We start from the raw sequence: 19,141 nt of genomic DNA, 5'->3' as shown, positions 1-19,141 counted from the left end.
CTCCCTGCCTCCACACGGGTCATATAACTGAGCCTTTGACCTGTTACCTGGTACTGGACTTCCCTGCAGCCAGCTCTTTTCTTCTCTCTTTTGCCCAGAAATGATGGCCATGGAAGAGTACATCAAGGAGGCTTTGGCTTTGGGTTTATCTGTCCATCAACCTCAACAGCAGGAGTGGGCTTATTTTTTGTGAGCAAAATGGATGGCAAGCTCCGTCCCTGCATTGATTTCCATAAAGACCAGGTGTCGACTTAGGGCTATATACTTACCCTTTCCAGTGTTCAATTGGACCTGAGTAAAGTTCAGGCAGTAACGAAGTGGCCAAAACCATCTACAGTCAAGCAGGTGCGGTGCTTCATGGGGTTTGCAAACGTTTATCACCACTTCATCTGGTATTTCAGCTCTGTCATGGCTGCAATAATGCGCTTACCAGGAAGACCTCAGCAGGATTCCAAGCGTTATCGGAACTAAAGTGACACTTCAACACTGCCCCAGTGCTGCAACACCCAGATCATCCCAGCTATTCATTGACGAGCTGGATGCATCTGATGTTGGCTTTCGAGCTGTACTCTCTCAGCACCCTTCTGCGGATAGTTGGCTGCATCCTTGTGCCTTCCTCTTTGGTTGCTTGACTCAGGCCAAGAGTAACTACGATGTTGGGAACTGAGAGCTTCTGGCTGTCAAGAAGGCTCTGGAAGAATGGTGACACTGGCCGGAGGGGGTAGAACATCCTTTTTTGGTTTGATAGATCACAAGAACCTCTCCTCTATTCAGGATGCTAACAGGCTCAACTCCTGTCATGCCTGTCGGGCTCCCTTTTTCACCTGGTTTAATTTCATCCTCACCTATTGTCCCAACAGCAAGAATACTAAGGCCAACGCTCTCTCCTGGAAGTTCAACGGGTCTGTGGGCAATGCCAATCTAGAGCCTATCCTTCCTCACTTGTGCATTGCTGCTCTGGTGATTTGGAGAATAGAGTTGGAGGTGAGGGCCACCCATCAGTCTGATCCAGGCCCAGGTGGGGGCCCTCCCAATTTGTTTGGGCTGAGATTACCCACAATAACCTCCAGTAGTCCTCCACTGGTATGTACCCTTTTGAATACCAGAAGGGATTCCAGCCACCGTTCTTCCCTGATGGAGAGATTAATGTGGGAGTTCCTGCTGCTGAACAGCTGGTCCAGCGTTACAAGTGCATGTGGAGATGAGTCAGAGCTTCTCTGTTCCATGTTCAGAAATCACGCGCTCAGCATGCCAGTCAGCTCCACCAAAAGGTGAGGCCTCTCAAGCTAGGAGAAGAGATCTGGCTGGCATCAAAGGATCCTTTCCTGAAAATTGAGGGTCGCAAATTAGCTCCAAGCTATGTGAGACCATTTGTAGTGGAAAAGGATATCAACGAGGTCTTGTACAGATTGCATCCACTAGAATCAATGAAGATCTATGTTTTCCAGCTCAAGCCGAGTATTAACACCCCCTGGCTCCAGTCACCTCACCTCCCTCTCTTTACTGGTAAATACTGTCTGGTGCTTCCTGGCATCTCACCAGGTACGTGGTAAGGTCCTGTATTTGTGGATTGGGAAGGGTATGGTCCTGAGGAACATTCTTGGATCCTGGCAAATGACAGCTTGGACAAGTCTCTCAACTGGCACTTCCAGCAAGCACAGGTCTGAGGCAGCTCAGGAGGTGCGCCTAGGGAGGGGGGCCCTGTCACAACCATGGACTCTGCAGCAGGGTCCACGCGCCACTGCCAGTTTGGCAATTGTGCTCGTGACTATGCAAGTTCCAGCTCACTGCTGTTTCATCATTAGCTCTATTTAATCTTTTCGATGTAGTATTATCGAGACTTGACCAAGCACAGCAACGTTAGGCTCCCTGCTTACTTTCATCCTTGTCTGAGAAAGAGGTCTACCACTTCGACTGGCGCTGGAATGCAGCGGTATTCATTTAATATTTATATATTGTTTTCAGCCAGGATGTGGCATTTTACAGAATGAAATATGTATCAAATAGTTAAGTTAAATAAGTAGTGCAAAAATAGAAATAAAAAAGCAGTGAGATAGTGTTCATGGGTTCAACTTCCATTCAGAAATTGGATGACAGAGGGGAAGAAGCTGTTCTTGAATCACTGAATGTGTGCCTTTAGGCTTCTGTACCTCCTTCCTGATGGTAGCAATGAGAAGAGGGCATGACCTGGGTGATGGGGAATCTTGATGATGGATGTCACGTCTTTTTAAGGTACTGCTCCTTGACGATGTCCTGGATAATATGAAGGCATGACGGAGTTGACTAATTTTACAACTCTCTGCAGCTTACTTTGATCCTGTGCAGTAGCCCCCCCCCCCCCCACAGCCCCTCCACCCCCCCATACCAGACAGTAATGCGGCCAGTCAGAATGCGCTCCATGGTACATCTGTAGAAATTTACGAGTGCTTTGATGACATACCAAATCTCCTCAAAATCCTAATGAAACAAAGCGAATGTTTTGCCTTCATCATAGCTGTATCAATATGTTGGGTCCAAGTTAGGTTTTTGGAGATATTGACCATAAGACATAGTGATGCACCATCAATAACTCACGCCGAGACTTAGGAAGTGAGATATCGGCTTTTATTGACTGAAGAACAACACTACATCCTGGGAAATGAGGGAGAGCAGCAGGCCACAGTCGCCTTTATACAGGGGTCTGTGGGAGGAGCCACAGGAGCAGTCAGCAGGGTCTTGGGAGGAGCCACAGGAGCAGTCAGACAGGTATATCTAGTTCACCACACATAGGTGCTGAATTAAGCATTTGGCCCATCAAGCCTGCTCCACCATTCAATCATGGCTGATCCTTTCCCCCCTCCTCAGTCCCACTCCCCGGCCTTCTCCCTGTATTCTTTGATACCATGTCCAATGAAGAACCAATCAGTCTCTGCCTTAAATACACCCAATGACCTGGCCTTCATAGCTGCCTGTAGTAACAAATTCCACAAACTCACCATGCTCTGACTAAAGAAATTTTTCCGCATCTCTGTTTTAAATGGACGCCCCTCTATCCTGAGGCTGTGCCCTCTTGTCCTAGACTCCCATAGCATGGGAAATACCCTTTCTACATCTACTTTGTCTAGGCCTTTTAACAGGCAAAAAGTTTCAATGAGATCCCCTTCATCCTTCTAAGTTCCAACAATTACAGATCCAAAGCCATTGAACGTTTCTCATATGATAATCCTTTCATTCCTGGAATCATCCTTGTGAACTGCCTCTGGACCCTCTCCAATGCCAACACATCATTTCCTAGATGAGGAACCCAAAACTGTTCACAACACTCACCAGTGCCTTAAAAAGACTCAACATCACATCCCTGCTCTTTTATTCAAGACCTCTTGAAATGAATGCTAACATTACATTTGCCTTCCTCACCTGCAAGTTAACCTTTAGGGTATTCTGCACAAGGTCTCCCAAGTCCCCTTGCATCTCCAATTTTTGGATTTTCTCTCCATTTAGAAAATAGTCTGCACATTTATTTCTACTACCAAAGTGCATGACCATGCATTTTCCAATATTGTATTTCACTTGCTACACTCTTGCCCATTCTCCTAATCTGTCTAAGTCCTTCTGCAGCCTACCGGTTTCCTCAACACTACCTGCCCCTCCACCAATCTTCGTATCATCTGCAAACTTGGCAACAAGGCCATCTATTCCATCACCTAAATCATTGATGTACAGCGTAAAAAGAAGCGGTCCCAACACTGACCCCTTAGGAAAACCCACAGGAACCCAGGAACTTGAAATTGCTCACTCTTTCCACTCTGAGCTCTCTATGAGACTAATGTGTGTTCCCTTGTCTTACCCTTCTGAAACCACAATCAGTTCTTCGGTCTTACTGACACTGTGTGCAAGGTTGTTGCTGTGATGCCACTCAACTAGCTGATATATCTCACTCCAGTAGGCCATCTCGTTACCATCTGAGATTCTCCTAACAATGTTTGTATCATCAGCAAATTTATAGATGGCATTTGAGCTATGCCTAGCCACACAGTCATGTGTATATAGAGAGTAGAGCAGTGGGCTAAGCACATACCCCTGAGGTGCACCAGTGTTGATGGTCAGCAAGGTGGAGATGTTATTTCCAACCTGCACTGTCAGGAAGTCAAGGATCCAATTGCAGAGGGAGATGCAGCAGCCCAGGTTCTGGAATTTTTCGATTAGAACTGTTAAACACTAAGTCATAGCCAATAAACAGCATCCTGACATAAGTATTTAGATTGTCCAGCTAATCCAAGGTCACGTGGAGAGCCATTGAGATCACGTCCACCACAGATCTATTGTGGCATAGGCAAATTGCAGTTGGTTTTGGTCCTTGCTGAGGCAGGAGTTGATTCTAGCGTTAACTAACTGCTCAAAGCATTTCACCACCATAGATTGAGTGCTACTGAATGATAGACGTTAAGACAGCTCATCCTGCTATTCTTGGGCACTGGCAATAGTTGTTGCCCTTTTGAAGCAGGTGGAAACTTCTGAATGTAGCAATGAGAGAATGAAAATGTCTTTGAGCAGCCCCAGCAGTTGGTTGGCAGAGGGTTGGGTTTCAGATCCTTACCAAGTGCTCCATCAGGGCCTGTCGCCTTGCCAGGATTCACTGTCTTGAAAAGCCTCCTGATAATGGCATAGATTATGTCTGAGACAAACATCACATGGTCGCCAGATGCTGCAGGGACTCTCATAGTTGTAGTCTCATTCTCCCTTTTAATGCGAGCGTGAAGGACATTCAGCTCATCTGGGAGTGAAACATCACTGCTATTTGTGATGCTGAGTTTTGTTTTGGAGGAAGTAATGTCCTGGAAACCATGCCAGAGTTGACGTGCATCCAATCTTGCTTGCAACCTCGCTCGGAAATAGCTCTCTGCAAGTCATACCTGGTTTTCTAGAACAGATCTTGGTCATCAGACTTGAATGCCACAGATCCAGCCATCATCAATCTACAAACTTCCTGGTTCATCCATGGCTTTTGATATGGGTATCCACAGTAAGTTCTCGTGGGCATACACAGAATTTTATTGAAATCAGGGGCAGCTGTGTCATACTCATTCAGACTTGAAGATTTTCCCTTAAAATTATGCAAAATTCACATTCTATCTCTCTCTGTCTCTCTCCCCCTCCCCCTCTCTCCCTCTTCACTCCCTCCCTCACTCCTCTTTCTCCCCCACCCCCCGCCACACACACACTTGGGCCATATCCGAACGTACTGACAAAACCCAACTGAATAATTTGCATTTAAATGATAGGAGTGACATCGCAGAAATAGAAAAAATGTGTTTTGCAAGATGAAACATAGGAGTATACTGTTCTTTTAAGATGTATGTACTATAATCAGCCACGTTTTTCAAATACATTTCATATGTATTTTGATTAGGTCTCTGGGGACTGATTAGTAATGCCAGCATCTCAACTTTTGGTGAAGTAGACTTCACCACTATGAAAACATATAAGGAGGTTGCAGAGGTTAACTTGTGGGGGACAATCTGTGTGACTAAAGGTTTCCTTCCATATATTCACAGAGCAAAAGGTAAGTGATGACCTTGAGTAGTATGTGTATCTTGTTTATAATACACATTGATATTCAATACCCCAATTGGACTTGACATTACACAACTCAGTTAGAAACTCTATAAACTTTTTAAATTTTAAATTTTCACCTTTGTGTAGATCATGTTGGCTTGTGGTGGGCAAGGGAAGCTGGTCTGCCCATCCAAAATCATTGGTGAATGACTTGATCTACATTTCTATTTGGATTTGATCATAATAAAACTGGCAATAATTCTTACGTGTTTCATTGCAAGCTCAGAAACTGATTTTAAATTACAATAACAGGAAATCCTTGCTTCTCAAAGTGCTTCTATGTTATGTTCTTGTTGGAAATATCCATTTTCTCTATTTCCAATATCAGTCTAACTTAAATATAAATTCCTGTCATACTTCCCTTGCCTTTTGTTTTAACTTCCTACCTTCCAATCCATCAGAATTGTTGTCAAATGAAAGAACTTCTGGAAGATCAAATCCAATTTATCCAGTATTTCTAGAGGCACCCCTTTGAACCCCTAGATGGCTGGTCTTCAGTCCAACAGATCTGTAAGCTTTTCATCTCACAAATTTCTCATGTGCTTTTCTTTTGATACTATTATTTTCTTTAAATTTCACTCATTCATTGGAACGTTTGTTTCAAGCAGAAGCAAAATATGAATTTAACATTTAACAGTATTACTCCCCTTTTTGACTTCTCATGAATACCTGGGAGATAGCGATCATTCCATCAGAATGTTAGGTTAGCAACAGAAAAGAAAGAGAAGTAATCCAACCGAGTTATTAATTAGAAGAAGACCAGTGGGATGAGAGCAGATCTACCCTGGGTAAAGTGAAACAAAAAGCTGACAAATCTATAAGAAAATAATGGAGTTCCCTTAAGGAAGATGGTTCCGGTAGAGTTGGGGCACGTTCCCAAAAGAAGATAAGTCATATTCAGAGTTCCCTGGATGATGAAAATGATACAGAGTAAGGTAAAGTTAAAGAAGCTGTAATGACAGTGGGAACCAGGCTGATTACAAAATAATAGAGCAAAAGTGGAAAGTAAAATAAGAAAATAAGTGAAAAGAATGGATTTTCTTTAACATAACTGGGAATATAAAAACAGTTTTATTTACACAGAGAGTAGTGAGTGCGTGGAATGGACTGCCAGTGACAGTGGTGGAGGCGGATACGATAGAGTCTTTTAAGAGACTCCTGGACAGGTACATGGAGCTCAGAAAAATAGAGGGCTATGGGTAACCCTAGGTAGGGACATATTCGGCACAGCTTTGTGGGCTGAAGGGCCTGTATCATGCTGTAGGTTTTCTAATCAAAAAATGTTCAATAGGCATATTAAGTGTAAAAGATCATAGTGACCAATTGTGGCCCCTTAAGGGTGAAAATGGGATCATGCCCACGAATACTTGAGTGTCGTTAAGCATTAAACATGTGCTTTCATCTGTCTTCAGGGAAGAAGGTGCTTTAATGGAATTTTCTTCCTCGAAGGTTCATTTATTATCAAAATATACAACTCTGAAATCCTTATTCTCCAGATAGCCACAATAGCAAGAAAGAAAAGAACGGCAGCCAATCATCAACCCCCAAATCCCTCCTCCCCACATAAAAAGAAACAAAACCAGAACAGGCACATTGACCCCCAAATCCCCTCCCCCGCCCACAAAAATTCAGAAAGATCGAGCAAAAAAAATAGAATATTAAAAAACTATAAGACTGAAAACAAGTCTACGGTCCAAGTCCATATCTAAAATGCAGAAAAGCTGGGTAACATTCTCCGGGCACAGCAGCAGTCTCACCCTTCTCGAGGCAATCTCCTCATGATCAAAAGGCAGTCTCTCTCTCTAACAGCAGAGCGATCAAAAAGCAGTCTCCCCTCTCCGATAGCAGACCAATCCCCCACGATCCAAATACAGTCTCCCCTCTCCAATAGCAGACCGATCCCCCATGATCAAAAGGCAGTCTCCCCTCTCCGATAGCAGACCAATCCCCCACGATCCAAATGCAGTCTCCCCTCTCTGATAGCTGACCGATCCCCCCACAATCCTAATACAGTCTCCCTCTCCAATAGCAGACCGATACCCCCGTGATCAAAAGGCAGGTAGCCAACACACACCATCCATATTCACCTCGATGTTTCAATTGTCGCTTTCATTGGTGAACAATGGAACACTACTCTTGAGCTTATTTTTGTTTTCTCTATCATTCTTTTACGTTCTCTTGATCCATAAAACTATTGGATTGGGCTGAGGATGATTTGATTCGGTGGACATCCATCCAAGACGGGTGCTCTTTGCCAGTCTACCTTGCATGTTATTCCTGACCAGCAGTAGCCAGTTAACTGTTGTCTGAAATGGCCTAAAAAGCCACACAATCCAGGAGCAAATTTTCATGTGGCAATCACTTCATTCATGTTGAAAATCCAGCCCGAAATGTCCACTGTACTCTTTTCCATGGATGCTGCTTGGCCTGCTGAGTTCCTCTATCATTTTGTGTGAGTTGCTTGGACTTCCAGCATCTGCAGATTTTCTCTTGTTTGTTGTGAGATAATGTGCTATACTGTTTTCAGGCTTAATAAAAAAAGGCTTTTCTTCTGAGAGGACAAGTTAGGAGAGGGGTATGAAGAGATATGCAAGAATTCTTCGTCAATTTACTGACATAAGAGAATAAGAAATAGGAGCAGGAGTCGGCCACCTGACCCATTGAGTTTGCTCCACCATTCAATAAGATCATGGCTGATCTGGCCATGGTCTCATCTCCACCACCTACCTTTTCCCATAACCTTTAATTTCCCTACTACTCAAAAATCTACTCAACCTTGTCTTAAATATATTGACTGAGGCAGCCCACACTGCTTCATTGAGCAGAGAATTCCACAGATTCACCATTCTCTGAGAAAAGCACTGCCTCCTCATCTCCATCCTAAATCTACTCCCCTGAATCTTGAGGCTATGTGCCCCAGTTCTAGTCTCACCTAACAGTGGAAACAACTATCCTGCCTCTATCTTATCTATTCCTTTCATAATTTTATATGTTTCTATAAGATCTCCTCTCATTCTTCTGAATTCCTGCAAATACAGTCCCTAGTGAGTTAATCTCTCCTCATATTCTAACCCCCTTATCTCCCTCTCCTCATATTCTATTCCCTCTTCTTGTCCTCCAAGGGACCAATGTTCATTTTAGCCACCCTTTTTCGTTTTAAATTTTAATATTTTGTGCTAGTTTATTTTCATATTCTATCTTTCCTTTCTTTATTGCTCGCTTGCTGGTTTTTTGTTCCTTTTTAAAGTTTTCCCAATCTTCCAGTTTCTCACTGCTCTTGGCAACATGGTATACATGAGCTTTTAGTTTGATGCCTTCTTTTATTTCCTTTGTTATCCAAGGCTGGCTCTCCCCACCCTTACCGGCTTTGCTTTTAACTGGAATATACTTTTGTTGAGCACTGTGAAAAATCTCTTTGAAAATCTTCCACTGTTCCTCACCTGTCCCATTATATAGCCTGTGTTCCCAGTCTGCAGTAGCCAAATCCTCCCTCATCCCACTGCAGTCTCCATTGTTTAGGCAAAATACACTGGCTTTAGATCTAACTGTTGCACCCTGCATTTGTAAGAAAAGCTCAGTCACACTTTCCAAGAGGATTCCCAACTACAAGATCGCTAATTTTACCTGTCTCATGGCACAAGACCAGATCTAAGGTCGCACGTTTCATTGGAGGTTCAGTGAAGGTTCAAGCTGTTCAAGAACGTTATCGTGGATGCATTCTATCACGTCCTCCTCAAGTCTGCTTCAACCAACTTGATTCACCCAAATCTATGTGCAAGTTAAAGTCCCCAACTATAACCCCTGTTCCATTTTTACCTGCCTCAGATATTTCTCTGTTTATTGCCTGTGCCACTGTGATGTTATTATTTGGTGGCCAATAGACAACTCCCACCAGGGATTTTTTTTTTCCCTTTACTATTCCTAATCTTTACCCAGATGGATTCAACTTCCTGGTCCTTAGATCTTATATCATCTCTCACTATTGTCCTGATTTCATCTTTAATTAAAAGTGCCATCCCACCTCCTTTACCTTCCTGCCTATCCTTCTGTACTTCCTGATGTCCTTGGATATTTATTTCCCATTTCTCTCCACCCTGCAACCATGTTTGTGTTACAGCCACTAACTGACTTGCGCCACAAGTTCACTGGCCTTGTTTCGAATACTGTAGGCGTTCAGATAAAAGCCCTTTCACTCATTGTGCTTTTAAAATCTTGTAATCTTTTTTTCTCTTTTGCACTTGACTTTTCTTCACTCCACTCTTACTTTTCTCTTTTTTATCTTTTGCTCTTACTTTATCTTTATCCACACTTTTCTCTTTTACAGTATTTTGTCCATACTTCTCCAATCTGATGAACCCACCACCCTACTATTTAGTTTAAAGCCCGATCCACAGCCCTTAGTTATGCGATGTGCAAGGATCCAGGTCCCATCATGGTTCAGATGGAGCCTGTCCCATTGGAACAGCTCCCACATTCCCCAATGCTGGTGCCAATTTCCCATGAATTCAATTCCACTTCTCCCACACCAATCCTTGAGCCATGCATTTAACTCTCTAATCTTGATCCTATGTTAATTTGCACGAGGCTCAGGTAGTAATCCAGAGATTACCACCTTTTTTTGGTTCTGCTTTTTAATTTGGTCCTTAGCTGCTCAAATTCTCTCAGCGCAACCTCTTTCCTCATTCTATGTAAGTCGTTGGTACCCACACGGACCACGGCAATTGGATCTTTCCCTTCCTACTAAAAGTTCCTCTGCAGGTCAGATAAGATGTCTCAAACCCAGGCACCAGGCAGACAACACAGCCTTCAGGACACTCTATCCTTGTGACAGAGAACTCTGTCAATTACCCAGACTATACTATCCCCAATTATCACTATATTTCTCTTCTCTCCCCCCTCTTGAATGGGTCCCTGGACTACAGTGCCACGGTTAAGTTGCTCATCCTTCCTACGGCCCCCACTCTCATCCACACAGGGAGCAAGAACCTCAGAACTGTTGGACAAGCTCAAGGGCTGAGGCTCCTGCAGCACTGTCTCTTGGATCCCACTACCCACCTCACTCACAGTCACACCCTCTTGTCCCTGACCACAGACTGAATTTGAGGCAGCTAATCTAATGGGTGTGACTTCCCCCTGAAACAGAGAATCCAGGTAACTCTCCCCCTCCCTGATGTGCCAAAGTGTCTGAAGCTCAGGTATCAGATCATCAACTTGGAGCCAGAGTTCCTCGAGCAGCCAACACTTGCTGCAGATGTGGTCACCAGGAACCACAATGGGGTCCACCAGCTCTCACATCATGCAGATACAGCACATCACCTGATCCTGCATCATCCCTACTTAATTTAATTAGCTGTAATTTAGTGATGTTTTATTCAACCACTACAAAAGCCTTACCTGCTACTTACCTGTCCCTCCTCGCCAAAGCCTCTTGAGCCAAAGCCTCAAGTTCCCACTCCTACACTGGTCCACTCACACAATGGCCACTTTGCTTTGACCCTGCTTTACTTTTATTTGCCCCTGCTAATGAATCGTGAATCGATTGGTCAGCCACTACTTCACCGGGTCCCATGAAATGCTCCTTTTTTAAACTCTTCTCCCCGACTTGTGGGAAGCTCCCTCTCTCTGTGAATTGATTGATCCATCGCTAATGCACCAAGCCCCACGAAACACTGACTTGAGCTTATTTTCCATGAGTTCATAAATGAAATAAAAAATTGAACTGAATCCAATCACAATCTGGAGACGATAGTTTTACATTCATAATTAGTTATGTCTTGCATTGATAAGAAGAAATTCTGTTGACAATACTTCGATATTAATTCCAAATATTGATTCCACACACTTGTACGGTTTTAATCTTGTCAATCTTCCTTTAACTATCTATTCCCTCCAAACTTGCTAAAGGAAAACATGAAATCTTTACTGAAAGATCTTGACAACGCATTAATTTCTGATTCATAATAGATCGAAATGCACTTCAATGAACAAATAGAATTTTTCTTCAGAACAGACGCCACCTTTGTTCCTGTGTGATGCTGGCTTTGTCAATACACAAATTATCTCAAAATCACCTTGGGATTCCATCGAACAGTACAGCACAGAAAGTGGTCCACCTAGTCTATGCTGAACCATTTATCATCTTAGTCCCATCGACCTGCACCCGGAACCCTCCGTACACGTCTCATCCATGTACCTATCCAAATTTCTCTTAAATGTTGAAATTGATCCAGCATCTGCCATTTGCACTGACAGTTCATTCCACACTCTCACCACCCTTTGAGTGAAGAAGTTCCCCTCATGTTCCCCTTAATTTCACTTTTCACCCTTACCCATGACTTATAGTTGGAGTCTCACCCAATCTCAGTGGAAACCTCAGTACATTTACCCTATCTGTACCCCTCATAATTTTGTATACCTCAGTCAAATCTCCCCTCAAACTTCTACGTTCAAGGGAATAAGGTCCTAACCCATTCAACCTTTCCCTGTAACTCAGGTTCCAAAGTCCCAGTAGCAGGCATGTAAATTTTTTTCTGAACTCTTCAAATCTTATTTACTTCTTTCCTGTATGTAGGTGACCAAAACTGCACATAGTGCTCCAAATTAGGCTTCACTGATGTTTTAGAGCATTTCAAATCTTACACAATTTCAACATCTGATAGAGTTTTTTGAGGAAATTACCAGGAAAGCTGATGAATGCATGGCAGTATATGTTGTACACATGGACTTCAGAAAGGCTTTGACAAAGCCCTGCATGGGAGGTCAGTCTGGAAGGTTCATAGAAACATAAAAACCCTACAGCAAAATACAGGCCCTTCAGCCCACAAAGCTGTGCCAAACATATCCTTAACTTTGAACTTCCCTAGGGTTACCCATAGCCCTCTATTTTTCTAAGCTCCATGTACCTGTCCAGGGGTCTCCTAAAAGACCCTATCATATCCACTTCCACCACCATCACCGGCAGCCCATTCCATGCACTCACCACTCTCTGCACAAAGAAAGTTACCCCTGACATCTCCTCTATACCTACTTCCAATCACCTTAAAACTGTGCCCTCTCATGCTAGCCATTTCAGCCCTGGGAAAAAGCCTCTGATTATCCACACAATCAATGCCCCTCATCATCTTATACACCTCTATCACATCCCCTCTCATCCTCTGTCGCTCCAAGGAGAAAAGGCCGAGCTCACTCAAGCTGTTCTCATAAGGCATGCTCCCCAGTCCAGGCAACATCCTTGCAAATCTCCTCTGCACCCTTTCTATGGTTTCCACATCCTTCCTGTAGTGAGGTGACCAGAACTAAGCACAGTACTCCAAGTGGGGTCTGACCAGGGTCCTATATAGCTGTAACATTACCTCTTGGCTCCTAAACTCAATCCCACAATTGATGAAGGCCAATGCACCGTATGCTTTCTTAACCACAGAGTCAACCTGCGCAGCAGCTAGATAGGTATCTTATGGATAGGGGAATCAAGGGATATGGGGACAAGGCAGGAACCGGATATTGATAGTAATTGATCAGCCATGATCTCAAAATGGTGGTGCAGGCTCAAAGGGCCGAATGGTCTACTTCTGCACCTATTGTCTATTGTCTATTTACTTGGACCCCAAGATGCCTCTGATCCTCCACACTGCCAAGAGTCTTACCATTAATACTATATTCTGCCATCATATTTGACCTACCAAAATGAACCACCTCACACTTATCTGGGTTGAACTTCATCTGCCACTACTCAGCCCAGTTTTGCATCCTGTTGCTGTCCCGCTGTAACGAATTAAATTATTAGTCCAAAAACAAACTCAAAGTAGTGAGATAGTGTTCATGTGTTAATATTCCTATCAGAAATCTGATGGTGTTGGGAAAGAAGCAGTTCCTAAAATGTTGAATGTGTATTGTGAAGCTCCTGTACCTCCTCTCTGGTGGTAGAAATAGGAGGAGGACACGTCCTGGGTGGTGGACTCCCTAATAAAGGATGTCACCTTTTTGAGGCCTCGCCATTTGAAGGTGTCCTTGATGGTTGGGAGGATAGTGCCAATGATTGTGCTGGTTGAGTTTACAACCCTCCACAGCTTTTTCCAATCTTGTGTAGTAGCCCCTCTATATCAGAAGGTGATGTAACCAGTTAGAATGATACATCTGTTGAAACTGCAAGTCTTTGATGACATGTCAAATTTGAAATGGTGGGACATTATTTCATTCCCAGATTCCATTGATTTAGCTCAAGACATTTTGCTGAGGTAATGAGATGAAATGAGGTAAAATAACTGCCATTTGTTCAGAAATTCCCTATTTTGACCATTTCAAGTAGAGATTGGCCTGAAAATAGAGCTGAATGTTTTATAGTGCATCCTATTGGGAGCAATGGCTAAAATAGAATTAAATGCAGTACACAACAAGCCACACCAGACAATGAATTTGCCTATCAAATATATTTCTTTATACATCACAATTAGTACAAACAACTCAAAAATTGACTATGAAGAACTGAAGAATCTGCATTAACTCTTTAATTAGACAGTTAGCTTCATATCTTCCAAAAACCATTAATCCTATTCAGATATTATCTGCTCGAGTTGACCCTAGCCAAGGATCGATGAAGTGAGTTCTTCTCCAAATCAGAGACTTGAGTCATCCACTGAGATCTTGTGCAATCGTGCAACAGTATTTCAAAATTGTTTTTCTCGGTCAGGGACAGTAGGGGAAAGTGTCCATGGCACTGTAAAGTTGTGCAAGTTGGAAAATTACTGCAGCTGAATTCCCACACTGATACTAATCTGATGCCAAATATCAGCAAGACCCCACTTCACTTTGTCTCTTCAACTACTTTCATTATTTTTAATTCTTCTGCTTAACTCTTTCTTTTCTCCTCAACTGTCTACAAAAGCAAGAAGTTAAACTTCCCAAAAAGTAGCAGGTACCTTTATGGATTTTATTTTTTTTTAATAGGTAAACTGACCTTTCGACTTTAGAGCTTTTACATTTTTAACAACGTGAATCATTGCTTAAACGTTCCACGTGGTGCTATCTCAATATGTGGTCAAGATTGAATGATGTATAAGGGTTATACTTATAACCATATAACCATATAACAATCACAGCACGGAAACAGGCCATTCCGGCCCTCCTAGTCCGTGCCGAACTCTTAATCTCACCTAGTCCCACCTACCCGCACTCAGCCCATAACCCTCCACTCCTTTCCTATCCATATACCTATCCAATTTTACCTTAAATGACACAACTGATCTGGCCTCTACTACTTCTACAGGAAGCTCATTCCACACAGCTATCACTCTCTGAGTAAAGAAATACCCCCTCGTGTTTCCCTTAAACTTTTGCCCCCTAACTCTCAAATCATGTCCTCTCGTTTGAATCTCCCCTACTCTCAATGGAAACAGCCTATTCACGTCAACTCTATCTATCCCTCTCAACATTTTAAATACCTCGATCAAATCCCCCCTCAACCTTCTACGCTCCAATGAATAGAGACCTAACTTGTTCAACCTTTCTCTGTAACTTAAGTGCTGAAACCCTGGTAACATCCTAGTAAATCGTCTCTGCACTCTCTCTAATTTATTGATATCTTTCCTATAATTCGGTGACCAGAACTGTACACAATATTCCAAATTTGGCCTTACCAATGCCTTGTACAATTTTAACATTACATCCCAACTTCTGTACTCAATGCTCTGATTTATAAAGGCCAGCGTTCCAAAAGCCTTCTTCACCACCCTATCTACATGAGACTCCACCTTCAGGGAACTATGCACTGTTATTCCTAGATCTCTCTGTTCCACTGCATTCCTCAATGCCCTACCATTTACCCTGTATGTTCTATTTGGATTATTCCTGCCAAAATGTAGAACCTCACACTTCTCAGCATTAAACTCCATCTGCCAACGTTCAGCCCATTCTTCTAACCGGCATAAATCTCCCTGCAAGCTTTGAAAACCCACCTCATTATCCACAACACCTCCTACCTTAGTATCATCAGCATACTTACTAATCCAATTTACCACCCCATCATCCAGATCATTTATGTATATTACAAACAACATTGGGCCCAAAACAGATCCCTGAGGCACCCCGCTAGTCACCGGCCTCCATCCCGATAAACAATTATCCACCACTACTCTCTGGCATCTCCCATCTAGCCACTGTTGAATCCATTTTATTACTCCAGCACTAATACCTAACGACTGAACCTTCTTAACTAACCTTCCATGTGGAACTTTGTCAAAGGCCTTGCTGAAGTCCATATAGACTACATCCACTGCCTTACCCTCGTCAACATTCCTCGTAACTACTTGTGTATAAAAAATACAACATTTGAAACTCTCACTTATTTTCATTTAAAGGTTGTGTGAGTAGCATCACAAGTACGCTGGGATGAACGGCCAATCCATCACGCTCTCTTATTCTTTCACTAAATTTGGAGCAGAGGCATTCTCAGACTGCTTGTGCTATGAAATGCATCACTGGGGTGTTAAAAGTTAGTGTTGTTGAGCCTGGTAACTTCATTGCTGGCACCAACATATCAAAATGATTATAGAAACTATGACATTGTCCATAAAGATTATGGGAAAGTCTACTTTAATGAACAGGTTGATAAAATGAAATCTTATCTTGAGAGCGGTTCCACCGACCTTTCAATGGTTATTAACAATATCACTCATGTGTTGACATCTGCTTCCCCCTACACCCGCTACAATCCAATGGATTACTACTGGTGGCTGAGGATGCAGATTATGACACACTTTCCTGTGGCTGTATCTGACCGGATATACATTTATTGAAATAATTTTCATTCTGTTGCCTGCTTTTTTAAAAAATGTGTTTTGTACCTTTTTCTAATGAGTTTCTGAGTGGAGGCCTGTGACTAGTGGTGTGCCACAGGGATCAGTGCTGGGTCTGTTGTTATTTGTCATCTGTATCAATGATCTGGATGATAATGTGGTAAATTGGATCAGCAAATTTGCTGATGATACAAAGATTGGAGGTGCAGTGGACAGTGAGGAAGGTTTTCAAAGCTTGCAGAGGGATTTGGACCAGCTGGAAAAATGGGCTGACAAATGGCAGATGGAGTTTAATACAGACAAGTGTGAGGTATTGCACTTTGGAAGGAAAAACCAAGGTAGAACATACAAGGTAAAATGGTAGGGCACTGAGGAGTGCAGTAGAACAGAGGGATCTAAGAATACAGATATAAGATTCCCTAAAAGTGGCATCACAGGTAGATAGGGTAGTAAAGAGAGCTTTTGATACATTGGCCTTTATAAATCAAAGTATTGAGTATAAGAGTTAGAATGTTATGATGAGGTTGTATAAGGCATTGGTGAGGCCGAATTTGGAGTATTGTGTGCAGTTTTGGTCACCAAATTACAGGAAGGATATTGATAAGGTTGAAAGAGTGCAGAGAAGGTTTACAAGGATGTTGCTGGGACTTGAGAAACTGAGTTACAGAGAAAGGTTGAATAGGTTAGGACTTTATTCCCTGGAGCGTAGAAGAATGAGGGGAGACTTGATAGAGGTATATAAAATTATGATGGGTATAGATAGAGTGAATGCAAGCAGGCTTTTTCCAATGATGCTAGGGGAGAAAAAAACCAGAGGACATGGGTTATGGGTGAAGGGGGGAAGTTTAAAGGGAATATTAGAGGGGAGGGACTTCTTCACACAGAGAGTAGTGGGAGTGTGGAATGAGCTGCCAGATGAAGTGGTAAACGTGGGCTCACTTTTAACATTTAAGAAAAACTTGGACAGGTACATGGATGAGAGGTGTATGGAGGGATATGGGCCAGGTGCAGGTCAGAGGGACTAGGCAGCAAAATGGTTCGGCACAGCCAAGAAGGGCCAAAAGGCCTGTTTCTGTGCTGTAATGTTCTATGGTTCTATGTTCTATGGAAAGTAATAATTAAAATGGTTGGCAGAATGTTTTAATGTAATGGTTACACAATTGAATATGAGAAGAATTCATTATCTTATTAATTCTTTTCAGTAATTTCCATAACTTGAATTACTTGGACTTATGTAGGGAGTATTACAGCAGCAGATATGGAACTAAGTTTGCAAACTTACTGCATGGTGATACAGAAGGGATATTATATTTCTGGTTTATACTAACTTTAGATTCCTGAATTGTAATATAATATATTACAGTTGCTGACTTGGCTCCAAAAATAACATCTTGCTAAACTACTGGAGAGTTTTTTAAATCAATCTTTAGGATATGGATGTGGTTTGTGAGATGAGTGTTCATTGTCTGACCTCCAGCACAACTGGAAATCTCCAGCACATCTTTAGCAGGCATGGATAATTCCGGTTTTTTGCAATCAAGCAAGTACTTTTCAAAGTGCAATAACAATTGTAATGCAAGTAGTCAGATTACAACTAGTACTTTTCATTTGCATTGTTGATTGAGAATCAGATATTGGTAAGAACACCAAAGATAATTCCCTTATTATTTGGAGTTGTTCCATTAGCAGGGAAATGGGGGCCTTGTTTTAACATAAAATCCACTAATGGAACATTCCCTCAAAACTGTATTGATGTGCCAACCTTTATGCCCAAGTTTTCAGAATGGTGTTTGAACTCAAAATCTTATTATTACAGAAGGTTGAGATTCATTCCTTCTACTGAAGGTGCTCAATGTTAGTGGATAGCAGTTCCTGATTTTTATCAATAAAGGAATGAGTAATTTCCAAATCAGGATGCTGTGCGACTTAGAAGTGGAAGTATTGCAACATAAGTGCTGTCCCTGTCTTAACATTGAGTGCACATTCATAATCATAGAATCTGAGGACATTTTGAGCAGTACCTTGTTTATGTTCTCATGAAAGCTGTTACCTCTGGTGCCTCTTCTGAGGAGCCATTCATCATTTGCCAGCCAAGACCTGAACTCCGCATTGGATGAAAATGCAATTTCAGACATTTTAGTTTGACAGTGGACTATTTTAGTCATCTACCTGTCCCAAACTTGCTCTCTATGTCTGTCTTTGGAAATACAAACACATCTTTTTGCATTAAAGAATATGTCCTGCACAGTTTTCATATGATTTTGTATATTTATATCTGACAGACTTCCTGAAAAGACCAAGCATTAAATAAAACTTTAACAGGAAACCTTAGACAGTAAAGTATTCTACATTTTCTAATATAACTGTAAACCCCTTTTCTAAATGCAGCAAAAATTGTAAGTTACTTTGACATTGGTGTGCATTTTTGTGGGGCCTTTAAAGGTAATTCAGCAAAATTGTCTCACGTTTAATGAGTTTTAAGTGGTGATAGGAGTAGGCAGTTTAAATGGTTTGTCATGGACTAGATAGCAGTGCTGCACTTTTCTGTGACCCTATAATTTGGAGCATTCCTTTATTATTATTCCTGTCTGTTAAAAGATGCGTCAAAATTTTTTTGGCAAATTATTAGAATATTAGAAAAGTTTTGACAACAGGCCATTCGGTTCAACAAAATTTGCCAATTTCCTGTTCACATAGTGTGTTGAAATAACTATCGAGTTTAGATTTGAAAGTATCTCAAGTACTACTCTCACAAC

At 42.2% G+C, this 19,141-nt stretch overlaps 1 pseudogene; it reads left to right on the top strand.

Annotated features, from left to right (window-relative positions):
* The window catches only part of LOC140725648 (D-beta-hydroxybutyrate dehydrogenase, mitochondrial-like), a 47,129-nt pseudogene extending 30,744 nt beyond the window's left edge, over positions 1-16,385 (top strand).
* Positions 16,386-19,141: the final 2,756 nt, after the last annotated feature.

This window comes from Hemitrygon akajei, chromosome 3 (assembly GCF_048418815.1).
Source record: "Hemitrygon akajei chromosome 3, sHemAka1.3, whole genome shotgun sequence".
Taxonomy (NCBI): Eukaryota; Metazoa; Chordata; class Chondrichthyes; order Myliobatiformes; family Dasyatidae; genus Hemitrygon; species Hemitrygon akajei.
The sequence above is the reverse complement of the archived record's forward strand: the minus strand, read 5'-3'. Positions and strand labels throughout refer to the sequence as shown.